This window comes from Mus caroli, unplaced genomic scaffold (assembly GCF_978045245.1).
Source record: "Mus caroli unplaced genomic scaffold, Mus_caroli_1 scaffold_5, whole genome shotgun sequence".
Classification (NCBI taxonomy): Eukaryota; Metazoa; Chordata; class Mammalia; order Rodentia; family Muridae; genus Mus; species Mus caroli.
Window position 1 is genome coordinate 117,675,755 of NW_028227260.1, and position 16,179 is coordinate 117,691,933.

Sequence of the window (16,179 nt, forward strand, 5' to 3'; positions counted from 1 at the left end):
GAGTTAGGGGAAGAATTTGGGGACACCGGGAGGATGGGGAGTCTACAGTAAGAGCAACAGAGTGGACAAACCTAGACCATTGCAGGCTCCCAGAGACTGAACCACCAACCAAAGAGCTAGTATGTGGGATGGGGCTGAGTTCCTATCACCACCACATGTATAGCACATATGCAGCTTGGTCTTCATGTGGGTCCCTAAACAACTGGATCAGAGAGGGGGAGGTGGGACAGTCCTTGAATGTGTTGCCTGCCTGTGGACCCCCTTCCCTGGCTGGGCATCCTTTTCTGGCCTTGCTGGTGGAGGGTGTGACCAATCCTGCAGAGACTTGATAGGCCAGGGTGGGTTGGCACAGGGACATTGCTCTTTGAGCATTTGAAGGTGTGCATAAAGCATAGAAACATCTCATTGTAAATAAAGCCCCTCCTCTATCCTCCTGACTCTCCCAGACCAGGGATGTTTTTGCATCCCCAAGGACAGGAAAGGACTGGCACACAGGCAGTGAATGTTGATGAGCAAGCCTTCCTGATTTCCCCAAACCCCATGTTAGTAGTTCCAAGAGCATCTAACCAATCTCTTAGCATTTCTCTGCCAATATGTATTTATTCTTATAATTTCATAGTGATACTTTTAATATAATAAAACCTGGACTCCTGTTTAACCTGTGATGGGTTTGGTGTTTTTTTTTTTTTTTATGAGTTATGTAAAGTGTAAGCCACATAAGAGCCAGGAGAAAGAGTCACAACATAATGAGAAGAAGTTTGCTAAATGGGGCTAGAATTAGAAGTACCATGTGGTCTTCATGTGATTTACCTTAAAAGAGGGTCAGTCCCTCTTCTGAAACCAGGGTGTTGTCTTCTCTTGCCAGCTCATGGTTTGTGGTATGACTGTGTCAGTCCTATTGGGATCCAGAGAAAGCCCACAGGAGAAAGCATACTGGTAGAGCCTCTGGTCCCACATCAGTGTTGACAATTATGCTGTGTTTCTATAGGTGTCAGTGGGGACTAAAGTATACATTGATTTTGCAAGGTGCTCCTGAACAAGCTGATACCTTATCTCCTGGGCGTGCTTATATATTTGGTTTTGAGTCATAAATGAGCTTGTTCAATTATGGTTTATCCTTGGGAATGCCCTACGGAACTTGAATTTCCTGGAGTTGGCAAAAGATGATAAAAAACAAAAACAACCCAATCACAAAAGAACACATATGGTATGCACTCACTGATAAGTGGATATTAGCCCAGAAACTTAGAATACCCAAGATACAATTCACAGACCATATGAAGCGCAAGAAGGAAGACCAAAGTGTAGATGCTTCAGTCTATCTTAGAAGGGGGAACAAAATACTGACGGGAACAAATGCAGAGACAAAGTGTGGAGCAGAGACTGAAGGAAAGACCATTGAGAAACTTTCCCCACCTGGGGATCCATCCCATATATAGTCACCAAACCTAGACACTATTGTCGATGCCACAAAGCGCTTGCTGATAGGAGCCTAATATATCTGGCTCCTGAGAGGCTCTTCCAGAGCCTGACAAATACAGAGGCAGATGCTGGTAGCCAACCATTGGACTGAGCATGGGTGTCCCCGATGGAGGAGTTGAAGAAGGGACTGATCCCTAGCATCTTTGATCCCTAGCATCTTTGTCTTCATATGTAAATCTTTTCATCTTTACATCCCCTTTCTCCTTGTCTTCTACTTAAAGTAGGCACCCAGAAAGCACATTTTTGTCATTAGTGTATTAAGCCAACAATACATTTATTTTGTGAGGTTGTTTTTCTCAGGAAGCCTGATAGCTCTTTGAAGCAGGGTAGGTGGTTTTTTTTTGTTGTTGTTGTTGTTGTTGTTGTTTTAAAAAACATTTGAAAGAGACTATTGTTATGAATGCTTGTTCTGCCATGCTATGATAAATTACCCAAGGAGCTAAAGGGAACTGCAACCCTATAGGTGGAACAACAATATGAACTAACCAGTACCCTGGAGCTCTTGTCTCTAGCTGCATATGTATCAAAAGATGGCCTAGTCGGCCATCACTGGAAAGAGAGGCCCATTGGACTTGCAAACTTTATATGCCCCAATACAGGGGAATGCCAGGGCCAAAAAGGGGGAGTGGGTAGGTAGGGGATTGGGGGGTGGGTAGGGGGGACTTTTGGGATAGCATTGAAAATGTAAACGAGGAAAATACCTAATAAAAAATAAATATATAAAAAAAAGAAATTGTAACCAGAGAATAAAGGTTTTTTTTTATATTCAACATAGAAATAAGTTGATAGTAACTTCTTTAACATCTGTAGAAATATTTTGTTCTAATTTGTTCTGTATGATTTTACCCTATAGATATGTTTAGCCCTTACATTGGAGAATTAATATTCCTATAAAGCATATGTGCCAGAGAAAATAAAATCACAGAAGACCACTTATAAAAAATGTGGGTATAAAAAGAAGGAGGTGGAATAGAGACAGAAAGAGGAACAGGGTGGGGTGGGGGCTCTGAGAATGAATAAGGTTGTTTCTGCCAGGGGGAGGTAGGAAGTGGACACCACACTATGTGATAAATTTTCTAGTTCCCTAGGTCCTTCCTGAGACTGGCCACACTATGGGCCACTAGCAGTTAGGATCTAATTGTTTGTATAAGACATTACAAGTCCTTGGGTCAGGCTGGAATACAGGATAACACTGCCAATTTTTGCTTTTAATATTTGACCTTTTTATAAAGAAATATATTTTCGCTAGGTGTAGTATTTAGATAAGATCCAGGCCTAGGAGTTTGAGGACAGTATGTGAGGATATTGCTCTTTCTCCAGTCTGAACTAGTGTGTTTGTGGATTAACCAATATCAGACTATTGGGATGGCAATGGAGGACAGGAGTCTGAGTTACCCAGCAGGTTGCACTTGTCAGAGGTTTGATTAAAGCTGGAGGAAGCTGCTTGATCTCTCTTAGGGCTAGGCTAGTGTTCAGGGTGCATGACCCAGACTAGGCCTCTTAGTGTGAGGAGGGCACCCATTAGACACTAGGACACTCACTTGTTTCCCTCTGGTGGCTACAAGCTTGACTGGAATAAGTCCTGCAGTTGTTAGGATGCTGAGGAAGGTCCAGGTCTTGGTCACTCTTTCAGGTAGGTTGGTAAGCAGGCAACTTGACCCCATGGCAACGGGAGTCTCTAGGAATGTAACATTTTGAAAAAGGTCTAGATCACTCACAGGCTGGGCTTGTGTGCAGGCTTAACAATTGGAGTCAGGCCTGGGAACCTAATAATGGTGTGGAATTGAGGCAGTTCTGGGTCACTAGCAATTCTACATGGATGTCCAGTAAGGGTAGGATTGTGAGATCACTAGCTATTTTGAGCATATTTGGGAAGGCAAGATCCTGGCAACTAGGTATGGCAATGGAACAAGTTGCCTGACAGGAGCAAGGCCTGAAGTGTGAAAATAGTATAGTAGGGCAGTGTCTTGATCACACACTAGGACGGACTGGTTTCCAGGCTGCTTCAGCCAAGCTGGGGCTGTGAATGTGGAAATGTAGTGGGTCATTCATCAGGCCAGGGTGGAGTAAGGCTGAGTCACCCAAGCTATGATTGGACAAATTAGTATTTCTCTGAAAGAATAAAGATAGCATAATGAATTCTCATCAGCCTGGGATAATGTCTGATAGATCCAACTAGGCCTGGGGATGTAAGGATGGCTATAGCAGGCAGGATTCATGGGAATGCATAAGGCTTCATGATAACAGCTAGGCGAGGATGTTTGAAGATGGTTCCTGAGGGCAGGGTCTTAATCAATCAATAGTAGAGGCAGGTACCTGGGCTGTTGGACTTTGGAACTTAGACTTTCAAAACCTTAGACAGTCAAGGTTTGGGCTACTCACCAAGCTAGGCTGGTAAGCAAGCTGGTGGACCCCAGATAGCCCTAGGATTATGCTGGTGACATGAGGATAAAAGGGTCTATGTATTTCACCAGGCTTTGTGATTTGAGTTAGGGCTAGTATTGTGGGAATAATGAGAAAGACAGCCCACTGTACCATGGTCAAGTGGGGACCAATGAGAGTTGGCCTGCCACTCACTACCCCTCTTGATAGACTTAGTGTCAGGTGGTATGTGAAGGAGAGACCATCTAGTGGTGGCAATGACTGTGAACCCTGAGCTGGTGGACTATTCCTGTGGAAGAAGCTATCATAGAATTCAGAGCCACAAGTGGCTGCTGTGTTCAAGGTTCCAGCATGGCAGATGAATAAAGAAGTCAGATTTGAACTGTAGTAATTGAGTCATGGGGGTGGGGGAAGGAAAGTTTAATGGACATGCCACCACCTTGTTAGGGATGAAACTATGGGAGAGTACAGTACCAATAAGTATGAAGTCCAATTCCTAGAGAACAAAGATGTTTTGCCTACCTGAAGAGGAAGAGTAGGAGAGGGGAGGATGGAGAATGAGAGAAGATGGGAGAGGAGATGAGGAAGGAGAGAGATGGAGGGCAGAGAGGAGTGAGAAAGGAGAAGGGATGAGGAGGGAGGGGATGGGGAGGAGGTGTGAAAAGGGAGAGGGGATGAGCAAGGGGTAAAAAGGAGGGGATGGGGAAGAAGGGGTGAGAAGGGAGAGGGGATGTGGAGGAAGAGGGATGGGTAGGAGTGAGAAGGGAGGAGAGGAAGTAGGGATGAGAGGGAGAGGGAATGAGGAAGAGAAGGGGGGTCTTGCTGAAGAAGCAGAATGACATTAACTACAAAATAAGCTCCAGGTTGACTCCACTGTACAAACATATGCAAAATAAAGTTTAAAATGCTAGAGGGTAAATTACAAAAGGACTACCAGGCCTTGGTCTGGAGAGATGGCTCAGGAGTTAAGAGCACTGATTGTTCTTTCAGAGGTCCTGAGTTCAATTCCCAGCGACCACATGGTGGCTTACAACCATCTGTAATGGAATCTGCTGCCCTCTTCTGGTGTGTCTAAAGATAGTGACTGTATATATATATATATATATATATATACATACACATACACATACACATACACATACACATATACATATACATATATAATAAATCTTAAAAAAAAAAAAAGACTACCAGGTCTGAGTAACATGGTCCTTATCTGGATGAGGCTGATGTGATACTTAGACAATGAGGGAGGGGCAGGAGCTTGTACTGAACAAAAGAACTTTGTTTGGAGATTGGAAAGCCTTCTCATGAAGCACATTCTCCAATTCACAGCCTCAAACTTCCACAAGTTGGAAATCACATTGATATTACAAGTAAGGGCATATTTATTTAGTATTACTGCAAGAACAATAAATGTGTGGTAGTCATAGGGTCTAAAGGGATAGGAGCTAGGTCTTAGAGTTGGGTTTAAAAGCACTCTTCCTGTGCTAGGACTAGGAGATACACAGGGGGCTCTTACCCACTTAGGGTTCTGGGTCAGACAACAATGTTAATCCTTCCTAGGATACTAACTGCATCTCTTTTGTCTTGTAGTAGGGGCTTCCTGAAGTAGGGGAACCCAGATTTTGGAACATGGGTAGCAGAAAGTCAGAATTTCAGACAGGTCAGGATTATGTGTAAATATATTCCCATGCAACTCTTCTCTTTCAGAGAAATAGAGGACTTGTCTACCACCCAATTGGTGACTCACTCCGAATCTTTAATATGCAAAGCCTTTATGTTGAGTTAGTGCAGCAAAAGAGGACTTCAAATAATTTTGAAAACTAATGGGAAAATATAAACACAGGAATCTGTCTCGCTGTGAATACCTTGGACCAGAGAAGAGAGACTTGTATGCCTAAAAAAAAAAGTGGACAATGCTTAGGAAACACAAACAGTGCTGAAACACAGGACTCTGTGGAGAGGGTACAATGCAGAGCTCATAAGGGCACGCCTGCTCAAATCCTCTAATCAACACTAATTCAGTTTCTTGGCCAGAGGCCTCATGAACACCACAGCTAGTGATACATCATCACATCCTCCCCCAACCCTGACTCCAACCCCAGATCCCAAGAACTTCTATCAGACTCTTGTCAGGAGAAAGAATAGAGAGAGACTCCTCTCCCAAACGTGGAGAACCCCAAATGGTCAACCTCAAGCACACATACATGAAAGCATCACTAAATGGACTCAGTAGGTCATATTTATGTAAGAATAATTAAGAAACAATGGTTTCAAGAGGGACTGGAAAGACAAACACAGGAGTGGAAAGGGATAAGAAGCGATAGAAATGATGCCAATGCAGTACTCATGTATAAATGCTGAAATGAAATGCTTAACAACATTGGAATGCCGAACACAATAATAGTTCAGGCTCTGAAATGCCAGCTAACCCCTACTTGGAGATGGGAGGCAGAGGCAGGGAAATCTTTGGAAATTCGTACACCAGCTAGTTTTGCTTATATAACAGTGAACCAGACAGATCCTGTCTCAAACAAGATGAGAGGTTGTCTGCAGACCTCAACATGGGTGCTGGGGTTGGTGTGTCTGTGTGCACAGCAAAAGCAATGGACAAGCATCAGGGCAGGCAAAGAGCTTGGAAACACAGGACTGCCTTGGGGAAATGAGGCCAAAGCATGGAAAAGGCGCATGAGGGCAAGCCTGCCTCAAAGCTCCAACTTAGAAATCACTTGTTCAGTTTCTTGGTCAGAGGACCCATGGATACCACAGGGACTCCTAACATCCTCCTCAATACATGACCCCAAGACGTTCATTCCACCAGACTCTTTGCAAAGGACCTGTCGGGAGGAAGGCGGGGACTCCTTTCCTGAGGGTGTCATCTCAGATGTCCCTTCTTTTCCTGAAATTGTATGAGTCATGGTTTTAAAATTCCATGTGAAATTCTGAAAATTGGATCCTTGGTTGCTTGCAGCTTTGTGAATCGTAGATCAAGTGGGAGATCCCAGAGCCCACAGGCAGCTAAAGCAGGAGGATCCATTCCTCATGGTGATGCTGAGCAGAGAATGGTCCTTGACCTTTGCAGCACATGAGCTTCCTCAGAGAAGGACCCATCAACTTTCCCCTTTCACTATCAGGACATCCTTGGATTCTGATAACAGCAAAGGAAGAGAGGAGGCCCCTGATGTGTACCAACCCACCCTGCTACATTAAGTAGGACTTAGGGACTAAGCACATCTTCTCCCACTGAGGCCAGACAAGGAAGCCTAGCTATGGGAAGGGGATGCAAATGCAGGCAACAGAGTCAGAGATAACCCCTGCTCAAATTGTTATGGTACCTACATGAAGAACAAGCTGTACCTCTGCTACATCTGTGTAGGGAAACCAAGTCCAGTCCATGCATGCTCTTTTTTTCCTCTGGGAACCCCCATGGACTCAGGTTAGTTGACTCTGTAGATCTCCTTGTGGTGTCCTTGATTCCTCTGGCTCCTTCAATTCCACCCCCCACTTCACTCTTTCACAAGACTCCTGAACTCTGTTTGGCTGTGGGTCTCTGCATCTGTTTCTATCAGTTCCTGGATGAAGGCTCTCAGAAGACAGTTATGCTAGGTTCCTGTCAGCAAGTATAACAGTTAATAGTGTTAAAGATTAGCTCTCTCCCATGGGATGGATCTCAAGTTGGGGCAGTCATTGTTTGGCTATTCTCTTCATTTCTGCTCCATCTTTGTCTCTGCACTTCTGTAGGCAGGACAAATTTTGCGTTGAAGGTTTTGCAAGTGGGTTGATGTCCCCTTCCCTCTACTGGAAGTTCCTCTTCAGGCTTCATATCCCATGCTGGTACAGGTCTCTGGTGTGATTACCTCCAGAGACTCATGAAAGCCTCCCCTATCCCAGAGATGCACATCACCCATTGATTTCTGTTCTCTCCCCAGCCACTCTCCACTCCTAATGCCCATCTCTGTCCACTCCCTTACCCTCTCCCATACAGTCTCCTCCCTTTATCTACTTCTGATATCTATTTTATTTCCCCTTCTGAGTGAGATTCAAACATCCTCCCTTGAGCCTTCCTTATTACTTAAGATCTTTCAGTCTGTGGATTATAGCCTGGTTATCCTGTACTTATGGTTAATATCCACCTATAAATAAGCACATACTATGTGTGTCTCTCTGGGTCTGGGTTGCCTCACTCAGGATAATATTTTCTACCTCCACCCATTTGCCTTCAAATTGCATGATGTCCTTGTTTTTAATAGCCGAATAGTATTCCATTGTGTAAATGTACCACATTTTCTATATTCATCAGTTGAGGGACATCTAGATTGTTTCTGTTTTCTGGCTATTATGAAGAAAGCTGCTATGAACATAGTTAAACAAGTGTCCTTGTGGTATGGTGAAGTATCTTTTGGGTATATGCCTAGGAGTGGTATAGCTGGAGTTTGAGATAGAACTATTCCCAATTTTCTGAGAAAGTGCCAGATTGATTTTCATAGTGGTTGTACAAGTTTGCATTTCAAACAGCAAAGGAGGAGTGTCCCTCTTTATCCACATCCTTGCCAGCATGTGCTGACACTTGAGTTTTTGATCTTAGCCATTCTGACAGATATAAGGTGGAATCTCGGGGTTGTTTTGATTTGCATTTCCCTGATGACTATGGATGTTGAATGTTTCTTTAAGTACTTCTCAGCTATTAGAGATTCTCCTGTTGGGAATTCTGTTTAGCTCTGTAACCCATTTTAATTGGGTTATTTGGTTCATTGGTATCTAATTTCTTGAGTTCATTATCTATTTTGGATATTAGTCCTCTTTTGGATCTAGAGTTGGTAAAAGTCTTTTCCCATTCTGTGGGCTGCCATTTTGTCCTATTGATGGTGTCCTTAGCCTTGCAAAAGCTGTTCAGTTTCACGAAGTCCCATTTATCAATTGTTGATCTTAGGGCTTGAGCTATTGATGTTCTGTTCAGGCATTTGTCTCCTGTACCAACATATTCAAGGCAGTTCCCTTCTTTCTCCTCTATCAGATTTAGTGTATCTCGTTTTATGTTGAGGTCTTTGATCCACTTGGATTTGAGTTTTGTATAGGGTGTTTCTCTTGAACCATGAGCCTTGGTTTTTAACTTTTTCCTTTACTGACTCATTAGTGCAGCTGCCTCTGTTCTTTCAGGTGCATGAAGCCCCTCATACAATTCATATTGCATCATTACTTTTGCATAGTTAAGAAATTATGCATTCTTGAACTCATGTTTTCAAAGTTCTTTCCCACAGTCCTAAGGGTTGTCCTGAAGATCACAGCATTTACCATTTTGCTGAGGAACACATTCTTCCCCCCCCGAACTCATGCTTTTTCTAATTATCATGGAGTCATTCGCCTTACTTTAACAGAGAGAGCATTACCCAAAGGAGGAACATGAAAATGATTATACAAACAAGCTTTATGACTTGACATAGTAGCAACTGTCAACACTCGTGGAGGCCCACACATGCTGCCTCTGCTCCAGGGGTAGGAACTGTGTCACGCAATCCCTTCCACAGCAGCCGTGCAGGACTTGGCACGTTACCTCACTCAGGATGATTATTTTCTAGTTCCATCCATTTGCCTGAAAAAAAAAATCATGATGTCTTTTGTTTTTAATAGCTGAGTAGTATTGCATTGTGTAAATGTACCACAATTTCTGTATCCATTCCTCTGTTGAGGGACATCTGGGTTCTTTTCAGCTTCTGGCTATTATAAATAGGGCTGCTATGAACATAGTTTAGTAAGCACTCATGAGAGGTGGTGGAGCATCTCTTGGGTATATGCCCAGGAGTGGTATAGCTTGAGGTAGAACTATTCTCAGTTGTTTTTTTTTTGAAGAAACTGTCAAATTGATTTCTAGAGCAGTGCTTTAAGTACTACGTTGAATACATATGGAAAGAGTGGGCAGACTTGTCCTTGTTTTAGTGGAATTGCTTTAAGTTTCTCTCCATTTAATTTGATGTTGGCAATCAGCTTGCTGTATATTGCCTTTATTGTATTTAGGTATGTATCTTTGTATTTCTGATCTCTCCAAGACATTTAACATGAAGTCATGTTGGATTTTATCAAAGGGAATTTTTTTGGCATTTAATGAGATAACCATGTGATTTTTTTTCTTTCAGTTTGCTTTTATGGTGGATTACATTGATATGTTTTCATATATTGAGCCACTCCTGCATCCCTGGGATGAAGCCTACTTGATCATTGGTGGATGATGTTTTTAATGTGTTTCTGGATTCAATTTGTGAGTATTTCATTGAGTACTTCTGCATCAATATTCATATGAGAAATTGGCCTGAAGTTCTCTTTCTTTGTTGAGTCTTTGTGTAGTTTAGGTATCATGGTGGCTGTGGCCTCATAGAATGAATTTGGCAGTGCTCCTTCTGTTTCTATTTTGTGGAGTAGATATTAGTATTAGCTCTTCTTTGGCAGTCTGGAATTATGCACTAGAACCATCTGGCCCTGGACTTTTCTTAGTTGGGAAACTTTTAATGACTGCTTCTATTTCTTTAGAAGTTATTGGGCTGTTTAAATAATTTACCTGATCTTGATTTAACCTTGGTAAGTGGTATTTATATACAAAAATGTCCATTTTGTTCAGATTTTCAAACTTTGTGGAGTAAAAGCAGTTTTGTTTTGTTTTTTTTTTTTAGTGAGTGAGACCTGAAGTATGGTGAGGGAAGTGTCCATACTGCTCTAACAGTATTCAAGTACCTTCTTCTGACATACTGTGTAACACAAGTTAGAGGATCCTAGAAAGCTAGTGATACTCACATTGGGCCCAGAACGGGGCAGTGCTACTTCCCCTGTCTTTATGAAAGTCCCCTCGAATGCTTGCAGTCTGGCATCTTCCCATAATGACAATAGGATAGCTGGCTACCCCAAAGCTAGTGTCGATTCCCCATTGATCCAAAGGCTGTATAAAAATGCTTGCTGCTATGCAATATAGTAGTAGCTCTGTATGCGATGCTGGTTTCTGGAGTACTGTTTTGAGGATTTGTGACTCCATGTCCCTCACCTTCCCCCATCCTGGTTCCCACATCTGGTTCCATGAAAAGGGACCCTAGAGAAGACCCCTACAACCTGCTGGGTGAGTAGAACTCTCTGAAAATGGTCAATACTCCCTCTCACAGATAGAGCAGTCAGCTCAATATTTGAGGGGAGTCCTGGAGAGCAGGCAGATAAAAGTTTCTACTAAGCAGCTTAATACCTTTTATAATAAGTTTATAGACCTCTGCCCCTGCATCCTGGTGGGGCGTGTCTGGGATGGACACACTTGAGATTGGAGAATCTGCCAGGGCCAAAAGAAAGAGTTTGAGGATGAGCTTTCACCCCATTTTTCACCCGGTTGTTGCCTCTGTACATGGCTGCCTCCGAGGCTCTGCCCTGAGGTCACCTAAGGTCTTCCTGAGCAAGCTTGAGGGCCAGAAATTGGGCAAGAATTCAATAACAAGTTCTGAGCCACGCCTGAACCAGACCTTCCTATAGATAAAGGAGATGTCAGAACCCTACCAAGAGGTAAAATGTTCCTCTCACAAAGTGAAGCCAACAAGGATTTACCCTACACTGGAAAGCCTCTAGCCCTAAGGCTCTGAGAAGGAGGCAAAGGATTCCACTCTATCACTACCATCACCACCTCCCCCATCCCTCACCCCATACCCCTTATCCCTTCCTATCACTGCCACCCCTACCCCCCAATTCCACACCCACCCTGGACCGGGAAAAAGACCCCAGAGGCCCTGACAGCCAAAGGCACCAGTGCCCACTGGCCTGTACTCCCTCTGGTAGTGGCAGCTTGGCCACTGTCCCTGGGGGCTTATCTATGATTCCCTTGTATGAGAAAATGCTGACTCCTGGGGCTGCCAAGGATGATGGGGATCTCTCACACACACACATCCCACCCTGCCCCCGCCCTGTCCCACCCTGCCCCTTGTAACTTGGATTTATATATGCATACATATTACTTGGCTCCAACTCACATTTAAAGAACTATATATCTGTTAAAAACACAGATGTTTTAAACACCAACCATATGACTTTCCTTCATCTTGGCTGGTAACCTCACCACTATGTAAATGGCCACATGGCTTGCAACCTTCCATGTGACTTCACCATCTTAAAATGACCACATGATATAAAGCAACAATTGCAAAACCTTCTTAGTGATACTGGACTATGTTCATTATTGTATCTACTTTTAGACTAAGAAAACAAGTCTCAAATAGTTTAGATTGATATGAATTTTATATGGTGATAAAAATTCAAAATTATATTTGGTACAACATACTGATTTAAATTATAATGTATATGATAAATAAAGGTTTTTAAGTATACAAATACATTTAAATTAACAAAGGATAATTTAAGATACATGTCTAACTACTTATGTCCTTGCTAATTTTGCAAAACCAAGTTGCTAGAGCATACAGATAAATAACAGCATATGTTTGATCAATAAGGAATATTTCATAATCAAAATGTATAAGCTCCTAAGGTTTATTCGTGTTCCCAGTAATATCTGTCTAGCTTCTTCTCCTTTTAAGCTTTAGCTTTTTGGATGTTTTCCCTTTCGCCCAGGGAATGGCTATTTTGATTATTTTCATGATCAGTAAAATTACCAGTCTGCCTAAGGACCTTATGTATGATTAAAAGCTTTATTTTGATACTAAAAGAACTTCAGTTTAAAGATTGTTAATTTTAAGGCTCAAGCTAAACAAAAATAAAGCTACACAATCCTAACCTTATATAAAATTCTGTTAAGCATAATTAACTGAAAGAAGACACTTGAGCACATGTGTGTGCACACACAGTCACACCTATATTGCTCACAATATGTAAGAGAAGCACAATAACATCCTTTGAAGGTTGAATGATTAGGTAATGGAATATATATTATAAAAGGATTGAATCCCTCTTTCTGATCAAGGAGTACTGAACCACTAGTTTCAATGTCCAGAAACACCCTCCAAAAAGAATGACACTGATTCATGCTATAACATGTTTCTATCTTGAAACTCCTTTGCAAAAAAAAAAAAAAAAAAAAAAAAAAAACCTAATCTAGACATGGGAGCAACAACAGAATATATTTACATGTTTATGGCATCTGTACGGTTGTCAAATTCACAGAGATAGAAAGTGTGATGTTGCTGTGCAGGAACAAACAAACAAACAAATGTGAAAAGAAAAAGCACCACAGGTAGATCATGGCTGAAGACTTCCACACCGCACTGTCCCCTGACTAGAATAGGTGTGACTTATGTGACACTCCATTTTTTTACATATCGAGGTATGAAAAAGTCCAGCCCCTATATACCACTGACATATGAAAAGGCCACAAATATCACAAGACAATCTGATCCATCCTTTTAGAGTCCACCTTAATGAGGTTTGCATGACATGACATTGTCCTTAGCCAATTCCCAAACTGCAAATTCTGAAGAACTACTTTCTTTCTGCTGGATGCTTCTTTTAAATCATCTCACATGCGTATTTGGAGTCTGTCTATTTCTTTTGTATATAGCCTGAAAAGCCCCAGCAATAGTGCACATATTGAGGAGACTTGGGGCTGCAATACTGAAAGTATATACAAATAACTAATGCCACAAGGCAGGTAAATGGGTCAGACTAATGTTAGACCTCTCATCCCAATACTAGCTTCATAATAATGTTCTTATCAGTGTCTACACAATAGAGTAGGTAGAGGTCTGTGGAAAGCTTGCAGGAGATAGTAATGTCTGAAAGGTTTGTCAGTAGATGAGTATAGTATTTTCCTGTATGTGTGGCCCATAAGTCTGTCTGCCCCCAGAACTTTACTAAGACCACAGTAGGTAAACTGAGGGAGGGATATAACAAATCAGGAACCTTCAGGTTTCTAGTTTCTCTATTTGGTATTACTTGGCTGGAAAGTAGGTACAATTAAAGCTCAACAGAACATGCCGATGAGCCTACATCCCAAGGCTGAAAGCCAGATTCACAGTCGAGCCTGAATGAGAACAGTGAACCAGGCCTTCCTTCACTGTCTCAGATTCGAGGTGGTCACAGTAGGTTTAATAAAGGAGAAGATATAGTGTTGCCTGTAAGGGATTTCTCCCAGGATTTCTTTTTTGCCCATGGGTGATGGAAACCAGTGTGTCAACTAGACCACCATCACTCCAGAGGAGCCCAATCAGCTTTCTGCTACATAAGAAAATAGGTTACTGCATTTAGAAAATAGGTTACTGAAAGTTTTCATTTTACAAATATGGGTGTTTTGCCTGTATACGTGTTTGTATAGCACATATGTGCCTGGTACCTGGGGAGGCCACAATAGGGCTTTGGATCACCTGGAACTAATTAGAAATGGTTGTGAGCTGCCATATGGGTCCTGGGATCTGAACCATGGTCCTCTGGAAGGGCCATCGCTCCAAGCCCAGAAAAAAAATGGGTTCTTAAATCTTACTAGTTAAGTTCAGTAGCAGGACACTTCTGAAGCCTTTGCAACACCCTGTATTCAAACCCCACTGCCAATAAAAACCACCTCTATAAAAGTTTCCTCAAATCTTGTTAAATAATCTGTTCTGTCGTTAGAATCCTATTTAATACACTAAGTAAACTCTTTGTCTGTTTGTAAGATTGGTTTAAGACTAGGTGTGTCAACCACAGGGAAAAATAAGAAGCTACTGTGCTCAGCGGTGCACAACCTGCTACCCAGAATACCCTCCTTAAAGAATCAGGAACAGTTCTACACTGCTATCTTTGACCTTCTACACTGCTATCTTTGACCTGAAGCCACTTCAGGCCAGGGTCTTCTGGATTCACTAACAGCTGGATGATAGGAGAAACTCCATTACACGGACCGAAAGACCCTTCTCATCAACACCAAGGGAAACATCTCCAGTTCAATACACCTGGGAATAATGCCCACACAATACAGAATCAGAAACAAAAGTGTTTGAGCTTAGAGACTTTCCAAAGACATGTGAAGAGTAGAATTAATCATCAGGAGTCGAATCTGTCCTTACAGACTTTCAGAGAAGCTGCGAGGACCCACAATTTAGGATTATTCATCAATGGATATGAGGCCAACAGGTCAGAAGTGAAAGTAGTCGTGAAAATGTACAGGTATGCAGTTGACTCTGTCTCGGTTACAGCAACATAAGTATAAAAGGAAAATTTACTGCCTGTTTCTGAAATATGGACAGGAAGGCTGGACTCCAGGTGAGCTCTCAAAATAGATACAAGGAGAGGTGGTGAGCACAAGGTCAAAGTTCAGTCAAGATTCAAAACAAAAGCTGCCTAGCCTCTCCATTGTCTGAAATCTGTTGGGGCTACCAGATGTGTGAATTAAGGTGGGGATGAGATGTGAATGTAGAGACAGCTGCAGTAGGGCCTTGCAGTGAATTCTGGGATTGAGATTCACTGTAGTGTAAACTGGAAAAGTAGGAATTCATAGCCAAGGAGTAAGGTAGGGGACTGTAGATGACAAACTACTCACAGGATCCTCACCGAAGTAAGGGAGAATCCTGGCTGGATAAAGATAAGAAGACTTTGCCTAACTCTGGCCAGGGTCTCAGACTTCTGTTGGGTGTATGCATGAATAAGAACAGCCCAAAGCAAACACTGAGAGTGCTCGGCTACGCAGGACAGCTCAACTGACTGAGCAAGAGCTTTGCTAAACCCGGACCAGGCAGACACAAAGTCACAAGTTCAAAGTCTGGACCAGGCAGACACATAGTTCAGAGCTCACAGGAGAGACTAGATGTCGGGCTCCTCCCCTCTGTGAGCTCAGGACAGCCCGGGGGTGGAGGGTAAAAGCACACCATGCAGTGGAGATGGGGGGGGGATGCCAGTAAGTCTGAGGTGCTAGCTTTGCCTACTTCAGGCAGGGGTGTAAGGGAGAGCAGGAGGAGCAGGGCACTTCATGAAGGGAGAGGGGAAGCTGAGACTATAAAGAGCAGGGTGAAGAAGGGCTGCGGCCGCGATGGAGTGAAGGAACGCATGAAAGGGCACTAATAGGCGGGGAGGGCAATGAGCACTGTCAGTAGTTCCAGGTCATGGATTCTATAAGGTTGCGTGCTCTTTAACACCGTTGCCAGTGGTCTTGTGCTTGTGAGAGAGGTTTCCTGCTTTCCAATCACATAGGAACGTAAGAAGCGACCCTAATAGTTGAGGAAAGGGGTGCTTAGGGCCACAGTTCAGATCATAGGCCCAAGGAGCAGTTGCTGTTTGGCTTCAGAGAGATTTGGCTGAAGTGACCCAAGGACTGAAAAAGAACGTCACAGTCCCAAGACTAGGGCCAGGAATATCAGACAAAAATAGGCTCAC